The sequence below is a fragment of the Triturus cristatus genome, chromosome 10, assembly GCF_964204655.1.
Source record: "Triturus cristatus chromosome 10, aTriCri1.1, whole genome shotgun sequence".
In the NCBI taxonomy this organism is placed as follows: domain Eukaryota; kingdom Metazoa; phylum Chordata; class Amphibia; order Caudata; family Salamandridae; genus Triturus; species Triturus cristatus.
In genome coordinates this window covers 1,022,848,752-1,022,862,021 of record NC_140593.1, presented here as the reverse complement: position 1 = coordinate 1,022,862,021, position 13,270 = coordinate 1,022,848,752, and the positions used below count along the sequence as shown (strand labels likewise).

At 42.7% G+C, this 13,270-nt stretch overlaps 1 protein-coding gene across 3 annotated transcripts in view; it reads left to right on the top strand.

The window, feature by feature from the left end:
* Positions 1-13,270, top strand: part of METTL9 (methyltransferase 9, His-X-His N1(pi)-histidine) — a 126,874-nt gene that overhangs the window by 26,027 nt on the left and 87,577 nt on the right. The window lies entirely within an intron of this gene.

The following is a 13,270-nucleotide window of genomic DNA, read 5'->3' as shown; positions in this document are numbered from 1 at the left end:
GAACCGGTTTTATTGGTTGCCCGGTATCATGGTCACAGAACGGCTTGAAGATTTAGGCTACCAATTCGCCCCAGCAGGCTTCTTTAGCTGTTGTGGCCCTGTACTGCGAACAGGAGGTTATCCAACTGAACCTTCGAGTCTCTTGCTTCGGCTGGGCTCCAGAGAGAACTTCTCATTGAGCAGGACATCGCAGGAACAGTCCCTTCTCCTTTGCTAGCCACGAGGTTCAGCAGGTGCAGCGCAAGCTGGTGCAGCCTCCCTGTGCCGGCCCCTTTGTGCAACAGGAGCAGTTTTTCTTCGGCCCATCTTCCAGTCCATTTAAGATCTGAGCTCGAGGTGTCGGGGGTGCCCTTTTATGCTCAGAAAATGCACTCGGAATAGAATACTGTTGGTAGCCAATAGGCTCCCAAATTCCCTTCCCTCTGATGACCACTACCTGCGAAGTGTGGCATCTGGCTATGCCAAGATGCTCCATTCTGCCCACTTCCTACATGGCAATACCCGTCGCTTGCCATCCAGAGCTCTCTAACTCAATCCAGAGGTGTGGCTACCAAGGGAACTTCACACCCCTAGAACACCAGCTTGGCAACTCTCCCAAGTGATTCCCATTCACCATTCAAACGCAGCTTCTCTTTTGGAGCTCACCTTTTGGGCTAACACCTGTGTAACTTTCTGCAGGAGGGAGATAACACTCCTGTATAAGCTTCTATTTTATCCTTTATTGGGAGTCCTTGGTACTTCTCCACAGGAGTGCAGAAAGTTGTGTCTGAGACAAGCCCTCATGTATAACCATTGAGAGTGCATGAGACTAAAGGCAACCAAGATGCAACTTTGTTAAAGTTGCAATCTGCAACAAGTTACATTAATTCCAGTTTGAGAATAAAGTCGGGCAATGAGTTGTTTGATACCTTGGAGTATCTACTTTAATCACACTGTTCCAGAGTTAGCACAGTCGAGAGGTTAATGTGTAACTCTGTTCTTGCAAATTGGGCGACCAGGTCTTTTCTCAGTAGAAACAACAGCTTTTTACTGTCAGGTCATGTCAAATAGATGTCCTGCCTGTGGAATAGGCTGCACACTGCCTTGGGGCTCGGTAGGCCCGACATAGGGGTGACTTACACACATTGTCATTTAAATCAATGGCAAAGCAAAGCCTCCCCCTGCAAAATTGGGAAAGGATTTAAAAACCGATCTTTCAGTCAGCAGTGGTGGATTGGGAGGCCAGTGTTACCTGTGTCACACCCAGGGTGGCACAAAAAGTGCTGCAATCCCTGGTGTGACCCTCTAACCTACATGCCATGGGTACCTTTGGTACCATATATTAGGGGCTTATAGGTAAATTAGCTTATGCCATTTGGTATAAGCCAATGCAGCATACACCATTTGGAGTCAAGGCACTGAGGTCTGGTTAGCAGACCTCGGTGCACTGTGAGTCGAAAAACCAGCACCAGTTAAAAAACTTGGGGGTGACCATACAAAAAGAGTAATTTCCTTAAATATATCACTGGAAGGTAAGGGCTTGATGAAAGCCCCTATAAGTATATTTAACAAATTATTTTAGTACAATGAAAAGGTCTTGGCTAACGCCAGATCTAAAGACGAGTGAAATGTTTAGTCTCTTAAGGAGACTAGGAGGACATGGTCTGTGTGCATAGCTGCCAATGTTGTGTGATTTAGTTATTTATTTTTCTCCAGCAGAGCTTTGCATTTTGTGACTAATCTTTGGTTTCACAATTGTAAATATAGACTAAAAATACCTGTTGTCGAAATGCTGCTAGCCGAATACCCAGTGTTGGCTGAATGTGTCACGTGTGACTTAGAAAACTTACAGCTAAGCATATTTGTGAATTTGGGGCATGTCCTCTGTGTTAATCACATACATGGATGCATTTATTTACAAAAAAGCATGCTATTTATTAATATTTACCTAGACATAGCTTCCTACATTTTAAAGAGCTGAAAATGCCCTGCCCTTGATTGTCTTCTAGAAATAGAGGCATGAGGAGCTTATCAGAGCCGTTCTTTTTTCTTTGCATTTTGGCACTTGTATTCCTGTGTTTATATCTGGGATGGGGAGGAGCTATAAGCCCCATTAAATCAAGTAAACAAAAAAAGTAAGGACGGGGCAAACTACTTGTGCCTGATGTGGGGCAATTTAAGATCTCTGCGACATCAGCCTGTGCCCACATCCTGTACATTGATATGTGTATTCAATTGTAGATTATGCCTCCTCACCCCCCTGTTCTGCATTCTCCTCTGCCTCATAATGCATGCAGTCCAATGTTATTGAACTTTGCACAACTCACTGTTACCCCTGGTGCACAACATCTGCAGCTTTTTGAGGCCCATCGCTCCCCTGAATTGCATCTCCTGGTGTTCCCCTGCGGATGTCACTCGGCACTCCTTGATGCACATCAATTGATGCTCCTTGATGCGCATAATCTTGTCCTCAGTAGATGTGAATGACCCTGCACCTCTCTCTGCACTTGGCTATTTAATGTGTGACTGCTGGTTTTTAGATCTTGTCTAATGCACATCACATGCACTGTTACAAGCCATGTTGTTAGATTACAGGGAACTTAGAGTTTACCCATTGTTTACCATTGGTTGGCTTTGTCACTCTCATTTGCTTGCTTCTTATGTGTTAGCTTGTGTGGGCTTGCTTTCCTCTTCATGTACTTGTCCCTCCCCTGGAACATGGCTGCATTACTTGTATTCTTCCAGTGCTCATTTTCCTGGTGTTACTTTTTATTTTGTTTAATTACTCCACAAGAGTGCATGTGTGCTTCTCCTCCCCCGTGATCTGTGTTGCTCTCTCCCTTTTGCCAAAGTGCTTCTCTCTCTCCCGCTGTTCTCTTGTCTGTTCTCTTTTCCCCCGTCCCCACATTGCTGTCTCTCCCTGTTAGTTTTCTTCCTTTCGTGCACCCTCTGTACTACTTCCACTCTACCCAGACGCCCGTGTTGCTTCCCTCTGGGGCTTTGTATTGCTTTTCCTGCACTCCTTTTGCTTCTAACACCCCTCCACCTATGAGTCCACACCCCCACCCTCCGTATTGGTTCCACCCCACCCTGTGCTCCATGTTTCTGCCTGTGCTTCTCCCAATGCGATTCACTCCCAGAGAAGCTGACTATATTTCTACCTGCCTTGCCAGGGTCCATGTGACCAGCACATCTTTTGGATCAACTTCACTGACAACAAATTCTGCAGCTCCACTTCTAAGTGGGTGGGCTTCCCCAAGAGCCCCGGGGGTCTACAGTCGTGCTTTGGGATTTCACAGTGGAGCAGATCCAGGTCTCCAGCTTTTTCTCACTGAAAGCCTTTTGGCTTTTTTGAGTGCTTGTTAGCAGTTTGATGCAAATGAGTAGCAACGATTATTTTGTTGAAAATAATTAGGCTTGGTAATTACAAATGGATACATATGTGACCCCCACTGTGTGCACACTGGAGAGAGGCCAAAGAATGGATGAGCATGTAATCTGAACACGGTTATGGCCCATTCACTCCCGCTGCCCTCAGCCTCCGCGTTAGAGCTCTCAATCACACCCCTTTATGAACACCCTTACAAAACCAAACCTCACCTGGACACCTAAATGCAGCTCACCTCACATGTACCATACACGAATTGGACACCTCAAAGCTCAGCCTTTTAAAGCAGGGACTTCTTGGCTTTGCCAATACTCGGCAGGGCCAATTGCAATACAAAACTGGGCTAAAACAAAGAGAGTTTACAAATGTTAACAAATTCAAAGTCTTTACTTGTGTAAAATATCAAACGTGTATAGGGTAAAAATTTGCTAAATCCATTGGCTTAGCTATTAGGCCTCAAAGAGGAAACATATTGACTTTACCAATATGGGATGCATATTGTTGCTCGTATGTTTGTGGGTCTTTTTGAATGAGTACTAGTATGTCTGTGAGACTTTGAGTTTGTGTTGGTGTTTGTGCATACCTTGTTTTGTGCCTCAGTGTGCATTCACTATACAAACACAAAATCTGTTGGCTTGAACAATGCATGTTTTTCTTGATAACTGTTTTTCAAGTCACTGAAGTGAAGGAATACCCTGGGGGCGGGGCTCCTAATTTCATATTGCAATAAGGAAAACACGCTAAACTCCTTTTCTACTTGTTTTCATCCCTCAGTACAATACAAGCGAAAACGCAGAGTAGGTGAAAGCCGCTGGCCACTGCTGTTATGGCGTCAGCAAGAAAACCGACCCCTCTTAAGCGCTTACAAAACCTGTAAAAGTAACCGGCTTCAGCAGAGGTTGAGATTCTCTTTACAGAATTTATTCCAAAGTGGAGAAGAGAGGAAAGCCGTAAATGTGGTTTCAAATGAGTCCCTGATCCCGGCAAATACATATTTCATCAAGGCCATATGAAATTGAGCATGGCTATTGGCCCAATCAGACTCCTAGGTTTTTACGGTCTTCCTTCTGATCCATTGCTTCGTGTTCATTATAAAAGCTAAATGCAATTATACAAATGCCATAACTTACGGCCTGGAAATGGCAGCCATCCAGTTAAAGGTGCCTCAGTTCCTCCTGCTGCAAGCGATTGCCTTTTTGCAGAATAAGGTCTGCAACCTGCTCCACTGCATGTTGTGATCCTACAACAGGATAGGATAGGATAACATTTATAAAGCGCACTAATACCCGAGGATGTCAAGGCGCTGGGCAGATGGAGGGGAGGAGAAAGGCACCGATCAGCCAACTATGATGAAAATAGCCATGTTTTCAGCAGCTTTCTAAAAGCCGGAAGAGCTTCCGCGTTGAAAATAGCACTGGGTAATGTGACTTGTCAGGTATATTTGTGACTTTAAAAACTTGTCCACGTATCATCAGACCGTGATTTCTCACCCTTTTCACCAAGCATGACTTTAAAGTATCCACTATCTAAAATTCCCACCTCACATTAGAACCAGCAATGCAAATGGAGGTCGCCCTCTAACACTGGAATGAGCTAGTCACTAGGATATCCAGGACAGATCTGGGAATGCCAGATCCATGCCACATTTTCAGGATATCCACACAATACATTTACGTTTAATGACTCTCATTCTAAATCCTTAACATAGACTGTGGTTATATTGATAACCTGGCATTGATCTGGCCATCTTGGACCGAAGGTCAGGGCCACTGGAATTATGTGCCCGGGAAGGGCCCAATTATTCGGCAGGGTTGAGCAAATTATGCGACAAGCAAAAGCAAAGTATGCAGCGTAACGCAGCACATATTGTGATAGCAGTACTTCGTTATTTTGTCACTTTTACGCTTGTTACCACTGTCTGGGCATTGGTTGCACCTCAACAGTGTCAATTTAACAACCAAATATAACAATAAGCAACAGAAAGGTGACCAGTCAACCATTGCAAAGCGTATTCCACTTCTCAGCGACATGCTTTTAGTAACTCTTGTACTGTGTGAGCAAAAAACTATTTTGTTTTGGTTAAAATCTGCAGATTACGTGGCAAATGTGGGAAATCTATAATAATGCGAAAAATTCTGCAGCCTCACAATCGCATAATTCCAGTGGCCCTGCCTAAGGTTGACCATGCTTCGTCCTCCTTGGAGACCCAAGTGTTTAAACACGTTTGTCTCCATAATGACTATTTTTGCCTTAACTCCTCCTTTTCCTCTAAATCTCACTGAAGTTGGAACTTGCTATTTGTAGCTCTACATCTCTGTAGATTTTGTGTTCAACCCTATCCTCTCCTTAGGCTCCATCACTCTCTCCTAGATTTTGTCACATTTCCCCTTCACTACTTCTCGATCTAGGTACATTTACAATCACTGTATATTGTTCTTTAATCAACTCTTTGGTGCTCTTCATTTATTACTTTTCATATGTTTACTCACTCATTTCATCTCTCCTTGTGTTTGCACTTTTTATGACTGCAACAGAATGCTCCTATGTTAAAATACTAAAAAAAAACTCGGTCGTTGTATGTGCTACACAAAACCTCCTAACTAAATAAAAAATAGCTATATGCAAAAATCTATTGAAATAATCTGTCAATGTAGGAACAGCAAATTATGCAGCGTGCTTTCCTAGCATGTATAGCTTCATGAGCCGAGCAGGTAATGTGAATTATGAGAAGGGCCCTACAATGATGTGATCCTACAGGCACTGCATTTGCAATATAGTTTTACCGCTCTCGCCACTTTTGCAGCTTAATTTTCAGATTTCGACAAAAAAAATATGTTTAGCTCAGACTGATCAAAAGTTACTTAAAACATGATACGTGGTGCAGCTGGTGCCCTTTCAGTTGCTCATTACTGTATTCAAGGGTCAAAAATGAATCTAAGAATTACTCCATTTAATTTGCCTTTTCTTGCTGCATGACTTAGTTAACCCAGCTACACGGTATGGTCCTTCATTGCCACATAATTTCCAGTGGCATTGAGTATATGTCTGGTGTTCACGCTGCTACTGGATGAAACGAGCTGCTGCAGGGCACACCCCTTAGCTAGAACAAAAAAGATATACCCAGTACCTTGGGGGGTGAATCAGCCATGTTCTTTCAACCCAAAGAATGCAACAACACGCCGCGTGTCGCAAAGGGCAATTTCTCATAATACAATTTAACTGGGTTACCAGAGGGTGAATTGAGCTGTGACATTCCCTCCACATTTCCGTGATGCATTGCTATTGCTAACTATTATGTTCGCTGAGCCATGAATATAGCTCCCTGTTCCCGAGTACAGTATTGAGTTCATGCTCCACAAAATGGAAAGACAGACCAGATTTCTGGACATTTTGGCATGGGGCTGGCAGAGCCTTTCATCTCTAGGTCACTGAATCCTATCCAGCCAAGGTTGGCAGCGACGGAAAGTAATTGGCCCTCATGGCTGCTCTGTGGCCTGTGAAAAATGAGATTCCTTTCTCATTCTTGTTCCGACTTAGCACCTGGTCACATCATAAAATCAAAGCAGCCTCACACTTATCGCTGCCTGACGCCCATGGTGGTGAACTCTATAATTGAATTGGAGTGGAAAGTGATCCGACCTGCTCCCTAAGGTTGTCTGGTGTTAAGGTCAATGCACGCATATATCCCTCATCCTTATGAGCACGTGCTGGAGCGCTTCCTGTCGCTGTCTGAAGAAGCACTTGGTTGCCTTTTCAATTGCTTATAACCAGGGCCACTGGAATTATGCGGCAGGGGAGGTCCAAATTATGTGGCAGGAAAAGGCCAATTATGCGGCGCAACGTGCCATGTTTCCCGCGAATATCACTTTATTATTTTGTCATTTTACACACACGGCAGAGATTTCATCTCATTGGCAATAGTTTAACAACCGAATACAGCAATTAACAACTTAAAGATGACCAGTGAACATGTGCAAAGTGTCTTCTACTTTGTGGGATACCGTCGCCACATTATTAGTAACTGCTGATTAGTTTGAAAGAATTTTTTTTTGTGGTTCAAATCAGGAGATTACTCAGCAGATGATGGAGGATGTGGCAACTGTGACAAATCCAGAGTTACTTTGAGAACACTGCTGTCGAGGAAATACATAATCCCAGTGGCCCTCATTTTAACATAACTATGTGAATGAAAAGCTGCATTTAATTGAAGGGAGCATTCTTTTGCCCATTGAACTACCTGACTGACGTTGAGGCAACTGTAAATATTCATTTTTGAGTTGGTTGGGTTGTGGTAACTTCGAGTGTGTATATAGCGTAATTTTGATATTTGATGGTAAACCCAGTAGTGAGTCAGGAGTTTTTTCTTCTTCTCCAAAGCAGTGTTTTTTTGTCACCCGCACATGTGACTAGCGAGAGGAGCTTTGCCGTGTCAGTCATATGGGTTTGTGGGACAGGGTTACACGCACCGAGGCCCGAGGGGGTGCGTTTGTCTTCGGCTTCGCATTCATTTGATTAACATTGCAAATGATGCTGTTCTTCATGCCAGGATTGTTGTTGCAGTTGTTTATGAAATGCAAATTTGCTAATGGACCAATGAACCTATGTATTCAGCTCTTGTCGCAACTCGTGTACTAGGTGTAAATGTATGTAAAACGTTCTGCATGCTTAATCCCTGGAGGGGCAGGAGCGCAAGTGTGATGGGAGACAGGGCTCTGCTTAATGAATGAGCTGCACCAATGAGTGTTAGAGGGAAATGGGACAGAGCATGAAGGTAGATCCAGTGTTTGACAATGAAAGGGGAGAAATGACTGATGGAAGGAAAGGCACTGAGAGGAGACAAGAGATAGTAAAGGGAGGCAAAAGGGAATAGAAGGGGTGATCTGAGAGAGAGGCCAAGAAAGACCTATAGAGGTACACACAGAGAGAACGAGAGAGACGCACAAAATGACAGAGATATCAAAGATTGGAGACAATAGGACATTGAAAATGAACTATGGAGTGAGAAGTGGGAAGGGAGACACAAAGAGGGCCAAGAATACACAAGATGTGTGAGTTCGATTCGGTGTTCAACTTGGTGTGTTTGGCTATTATCCGATGTATGGCGTGGACTCGGTGAATCCCAAATACTGAGCGCAGAAAGGTTCAGTATTGAGAGCGATGACAGTGTGGTCACTTTTTGCGCCCGCCCCTGAACTATTAATGTGTTTGAAATGTGAGGCTCATCCATTTAAACCTTGTTCAAGGATTGACCATCTGGCCCCTGTAGAGTTTCTGCTAGGCTGGCTGACTTGTCTGCAGCCTCTTCTCGGTTGATTTTCCTCTGTATCAGGAAGTCCGTTATCTCATGTCCTACACCTTTTATCGCGGCTGCTTTCCTTCCCTTTTTGGGTTGGTGCTTATTTATTGCTTCCTCCTCCGTGCATGTCACTGTGGTTACATCTGGAGTGGTTGATCTATTTATTGCTTTCTTTTTGCCCTGACCTGGTTCAACCCGTTGTGTCCCTGACCTCATAATTTGGCCTATTGGTTCTACTTTTTATGGGATGAACTGGTTGGCGACTTAGAGGTTGATCAATCTTAAGGGGGCCTTCCGTTTTTGGATAGTAGCTCAGATCTTTATAGATATTGTCTGTTATTGCTTGCTCATTCTTGGGCTTCTGAGAATCAAATGAGCGCAGGAATGCAGGCAGCAACTGCTATGTTGTCAACTTGACTGCTGTATGGCATCTGGTTGTTGGGGAGCGGTAGCACGACAAGTTCTGGATGATGCAATGGTTTTGGTGAATAGGATAAGTGTGACCGTTAGTCCTTATCCCTTCTGCTTATGATGCGTGAGAGTTAACCCATCGATTGCTGAATTCCCTGTTCTCGTATATAAGAGGTTTTCTGAACAGTCTAAACACACTTGGCATATGCAGGCAGGAATGGCAAAGTTCTGCATGTGATGGCATTGCAACGCTTGACCCTTTCCCAGTAGCTTCTAAAATTTGCGCATACGTTTTTTTTGGCGAGCTAGGCCCAGTCATACTGTTCAATTAACCTCATGGGACAGTTGGCTGCATGAATAGCTCTGGTCAGCCTCTGTACCATGGTATGTATATTGCTGCTTCGGCCACTGGTTCTGGAAACACTGTATGAGGTTGTGCTTTCTCAGTAGCCTGGTGGCTGCCATTTAGTGCTTTGAGCCTGGTGGAGAGGGAAGGTAGCCGTCCGAAGTGGAGTAGAGGTTTTTACACCAGCTGACCCTCTGGGATCTAATGCGCATACAGCTCAGAAATCTCAGATGTGATGTACTTTTTTCTCAAAATGTTACAGTTTACTAGAGAAGAGATGCTTGCCATAAGTGTGAGTCTGCCTTTTAGTGTGATTAATCCATGCTGGTTGAGCAGTGTTTGGTGCCCAGCTATAGTTTCAGCTTCTAGAAATGAGGTGATAAATCATGCCCTATTTTTAAATTCTTACGTACATTCAGCTTCAGCTGTGTCATTCAATACCTATTTTCTACAGTTAAATACAGTCTGCTTTGGATCAACCCCTTGTTCATAATTGGGCATTTTTGTTGTATATTTGATCCTAAGGCTTCTGATTTTAATAGCTTTTCTCTATTTTCTTGTTTTTGTCCCAACCTTGATGAATAACTTGTCAACAATCATTTTGATTGTATGAGTTGTATTCAGCCTCAGTTTGCATCAATAAATGTTTTTCCATTTGCCTTTTAGTACTCCATGGGAGCGCATGGCTGACTTTCCTCTATCTCTCCCTTGTACACTACCCCTCCCGACAAATCTCTTGCTCTTCACCAATTTCCTTCCTGCTATACTCTTTCTGTAATTTTTATTTATTTTTAAATTGCTTTTTCAGGGTGATGGCAACTGCATGCTACTTGAGGCTCCTCGCTTCTGCTCTGGCCTGTTACTCTCCCGTTCCTTGCTTAATTTTTTCAAAATGTTTTAAATAATGTTTTCAAGGGCCCAGTTCAGCACACAGTTAACCAGGCCCCTCATGTCTTTTTTTGTGTATGACTTCTCTATGTGTACTTCAGTTTTCTATTAGCGGTTCCAAGATGACTGTTTACTATCTTGTAATGGTAAATTAAGATTAAAGAATAGCAAAGAAAATACTACAAGATAGCCACTGGAGGTGACTATTCATGCTTAAGAGTGCACGTGGATGAACTTCTTGGAATGATCTTGATTATACTTAGAAAAAATTATTCTGATGGCTGCTTTTGTGTGTTCATGAAATCGATCTGCAATCGGTTGTTTCAAAGTCTAAAAAAATTAATTCCAAGATTCTACCAAAGAGTACTCATGCATGCCTACGTATCGGCAGCCATCTTGGAATAGTTTATTATACTTCATGACCAAAAGTATTCCAAGATGGCCATCTTTGCATGTTACGTTTTAATGGTTTTGGTGACAATACATGCCAAATCAAACCAGCATTTGCAAAGCCATTGGCTTTGTGTCCACATTTGGAAGATGTGAGCTATTGGCTTTGGCAGTGCTTGTTTAGTTCTGCAAACTGCACAGCCCAAGATTGCCCCTATTTGTCCTACATCAAACCCCACAATAAGCTGATAGATTAATATATATGTGGTTCCCCATCTGTAATTGATAAGATCACCTGGCTTTGCCACTGTCTCCTACTCTGACGATACCCAAATTGTGGTATCTATGAACAACAACGTAGAATAGGTGGCCTCTCAATTCAGTAAGTGCATGAGTGCAATAGTCAATTGGATGAGCTGCCACTGTCTTCAATTAAATTCCGAAAAGGCAGAGGTTCTCCTCTTTGGACGGGATACCTCCCTTTGGAATGATGCTTGGTGGCCCCGGTCCCTCGGCTCTCTCCCCATTCCAGTACCAAAAAAACGTAACCTGGGATTCATCATTGATTTCAGTCTCTCTTTTAGAGATCAGACCAGTCAACTCACTTCCTTGTGTTTCCTTGTTTTTAAAACCCTAACTTCTCTTGTATTATCAAAGTTTTGCTATTGTAATACCCTTTATGTTGGTGCTCAGCAGGGTATCTAAAAAAAAACCTCCAAAGACTGCAAAATGCCGCAGTCAGATTTCTTAAAAATATTAAGAAATTTGAACCACTCTCAAAGGCCATGGAAGAACTACATTGGCTTCCCATAAAATCGAGAGTAGCTTTCAAAGCGCTCTGCATAGCACACAAAACACTTAATCACTCCGGCCCTGCTTTTCTTAAGAAGAAAATCCACTGGTACACCCCTAATAAATCGCTTGATCAGCCTCAGCTAGAAAATGTTCTGTTCGGTTAATTCACAAAGCCTCTTAGGGTGGCAGAAGTTTCTCCCATGGTACTTCCTGTCTCTGGAATCAAATACAATGGCACTCTTCCCTTGTGGGTCAGACTTTAGGAAAACTTTAGACAGCTCTCTTACCTTCAAGCAGATGGCAGTGCCAAGATGCCCCCAGGCAGATGCTGCACTCTACAAAACCCAAACATAAAATAATCTGTTTCCATATAACACTGTCTACTTCACTTTTAGAGACGCCTTCAGACAATTGCCAGTTTGACCAACCGCAGTCCTTGTTTTGTTGTGCTTTAATAACATCCACTCCGAGCATCTAAAACACATTTTCTTTTTTGTTATGAGCAATATGAATAACAAAATCAATTTGATAATTCTAACCTCATAATTGATTTGATTCATTTGTCCCAAATCCCAAATTTTAAACGGTCAAATATAAAAAGAAAAAAGATACAAATCTCAATGTACTAAGGTGTTGCATGTTCTCTTTTATTAACTTGTTCACTATGTGTATGTTAAGGGGAACATTAATGTGATTAAATTAACTTTCATGTGCTTATGCACATAAGTTATGTGTTGGTATGTATGTCTGTTGTAATGTGTAACAAAGCTACACAAAAGATAAGATTGGGACATCTTCTCAAACGGTAGGCAGTCCCTTTACGTGGAGTCAAAGCCAAGCACGCTGGGAAACACATGCATATACATCACCTATGACCATCATGTTTTGGAGGGAAGGTTTTCTTTAATTTTCTTCTTTTTTTATTTTGTGAAAAATACACTTGCAATAAAAAGTAAATGATTAACGGTTGCACCAGCTTGCCATGAGTGGACCATTTGGTTTAGCGATTGCTTGTTTTCTTTGATATCTGACCTAGAGGGTACCTCCAGGTTTGCCTTCCTTTTTTTCTCTTCCCCAAGTTTGGCTGTTATTCTCCCCCTTCTCTTTTATGTATGCCCTTGCCTCCCCTTTTGTTGTCCCTTCTTTCTGTGGTCTGTCTCTCTTACCTTTTATTGTAACTGTGCTCTCCTTCCTGTAGTTGTGATAAACATGCCTGTCAACCTCTTGACTTAAAAATGCAGTTGATGTCAGGCGTTTAAGTGGGTGTGCTGATTAAAGTCTATAGAGACATTATGTTTGTCAGGCGGGTGAATAGAAGTAAAAAGAGAGGGACACCTGCGAAATGCGAGTGAGTTGACAGCTATGGGTAGACCTGCAACAGCCACTGAAAAGTGCATTGTGATTGCTAAATTATTTGAGCCACTTTGACAATGCTGTCGACCATTTGTATAAGAAATATATGTGTACGTAGGGTCGAGCCTGATTCCTTTTTTGCATCTTGGTCACTTGGAGGCAAATTATAGAAGGATTAAAACAGCTTGTGATTCAAATTCCCATAGGATATGTTTTCCAAATGACTGCAGAAAGACCATTGGGCAGGTCAATACCAAACTCAGCATGAAAATAGTCGCGGCCTTCGTTTTGCCTTTTTTGGTGTAAATCTATCAAGCCTTTATTAAAAGTCCCATTACAGTTTCCATAGTAAATTCTCGGAAAGCGAAAAAACAGAAACACTGCCTCAAGCTCATGCCCTGAGGTTTATGTTGGTAGGTAATTG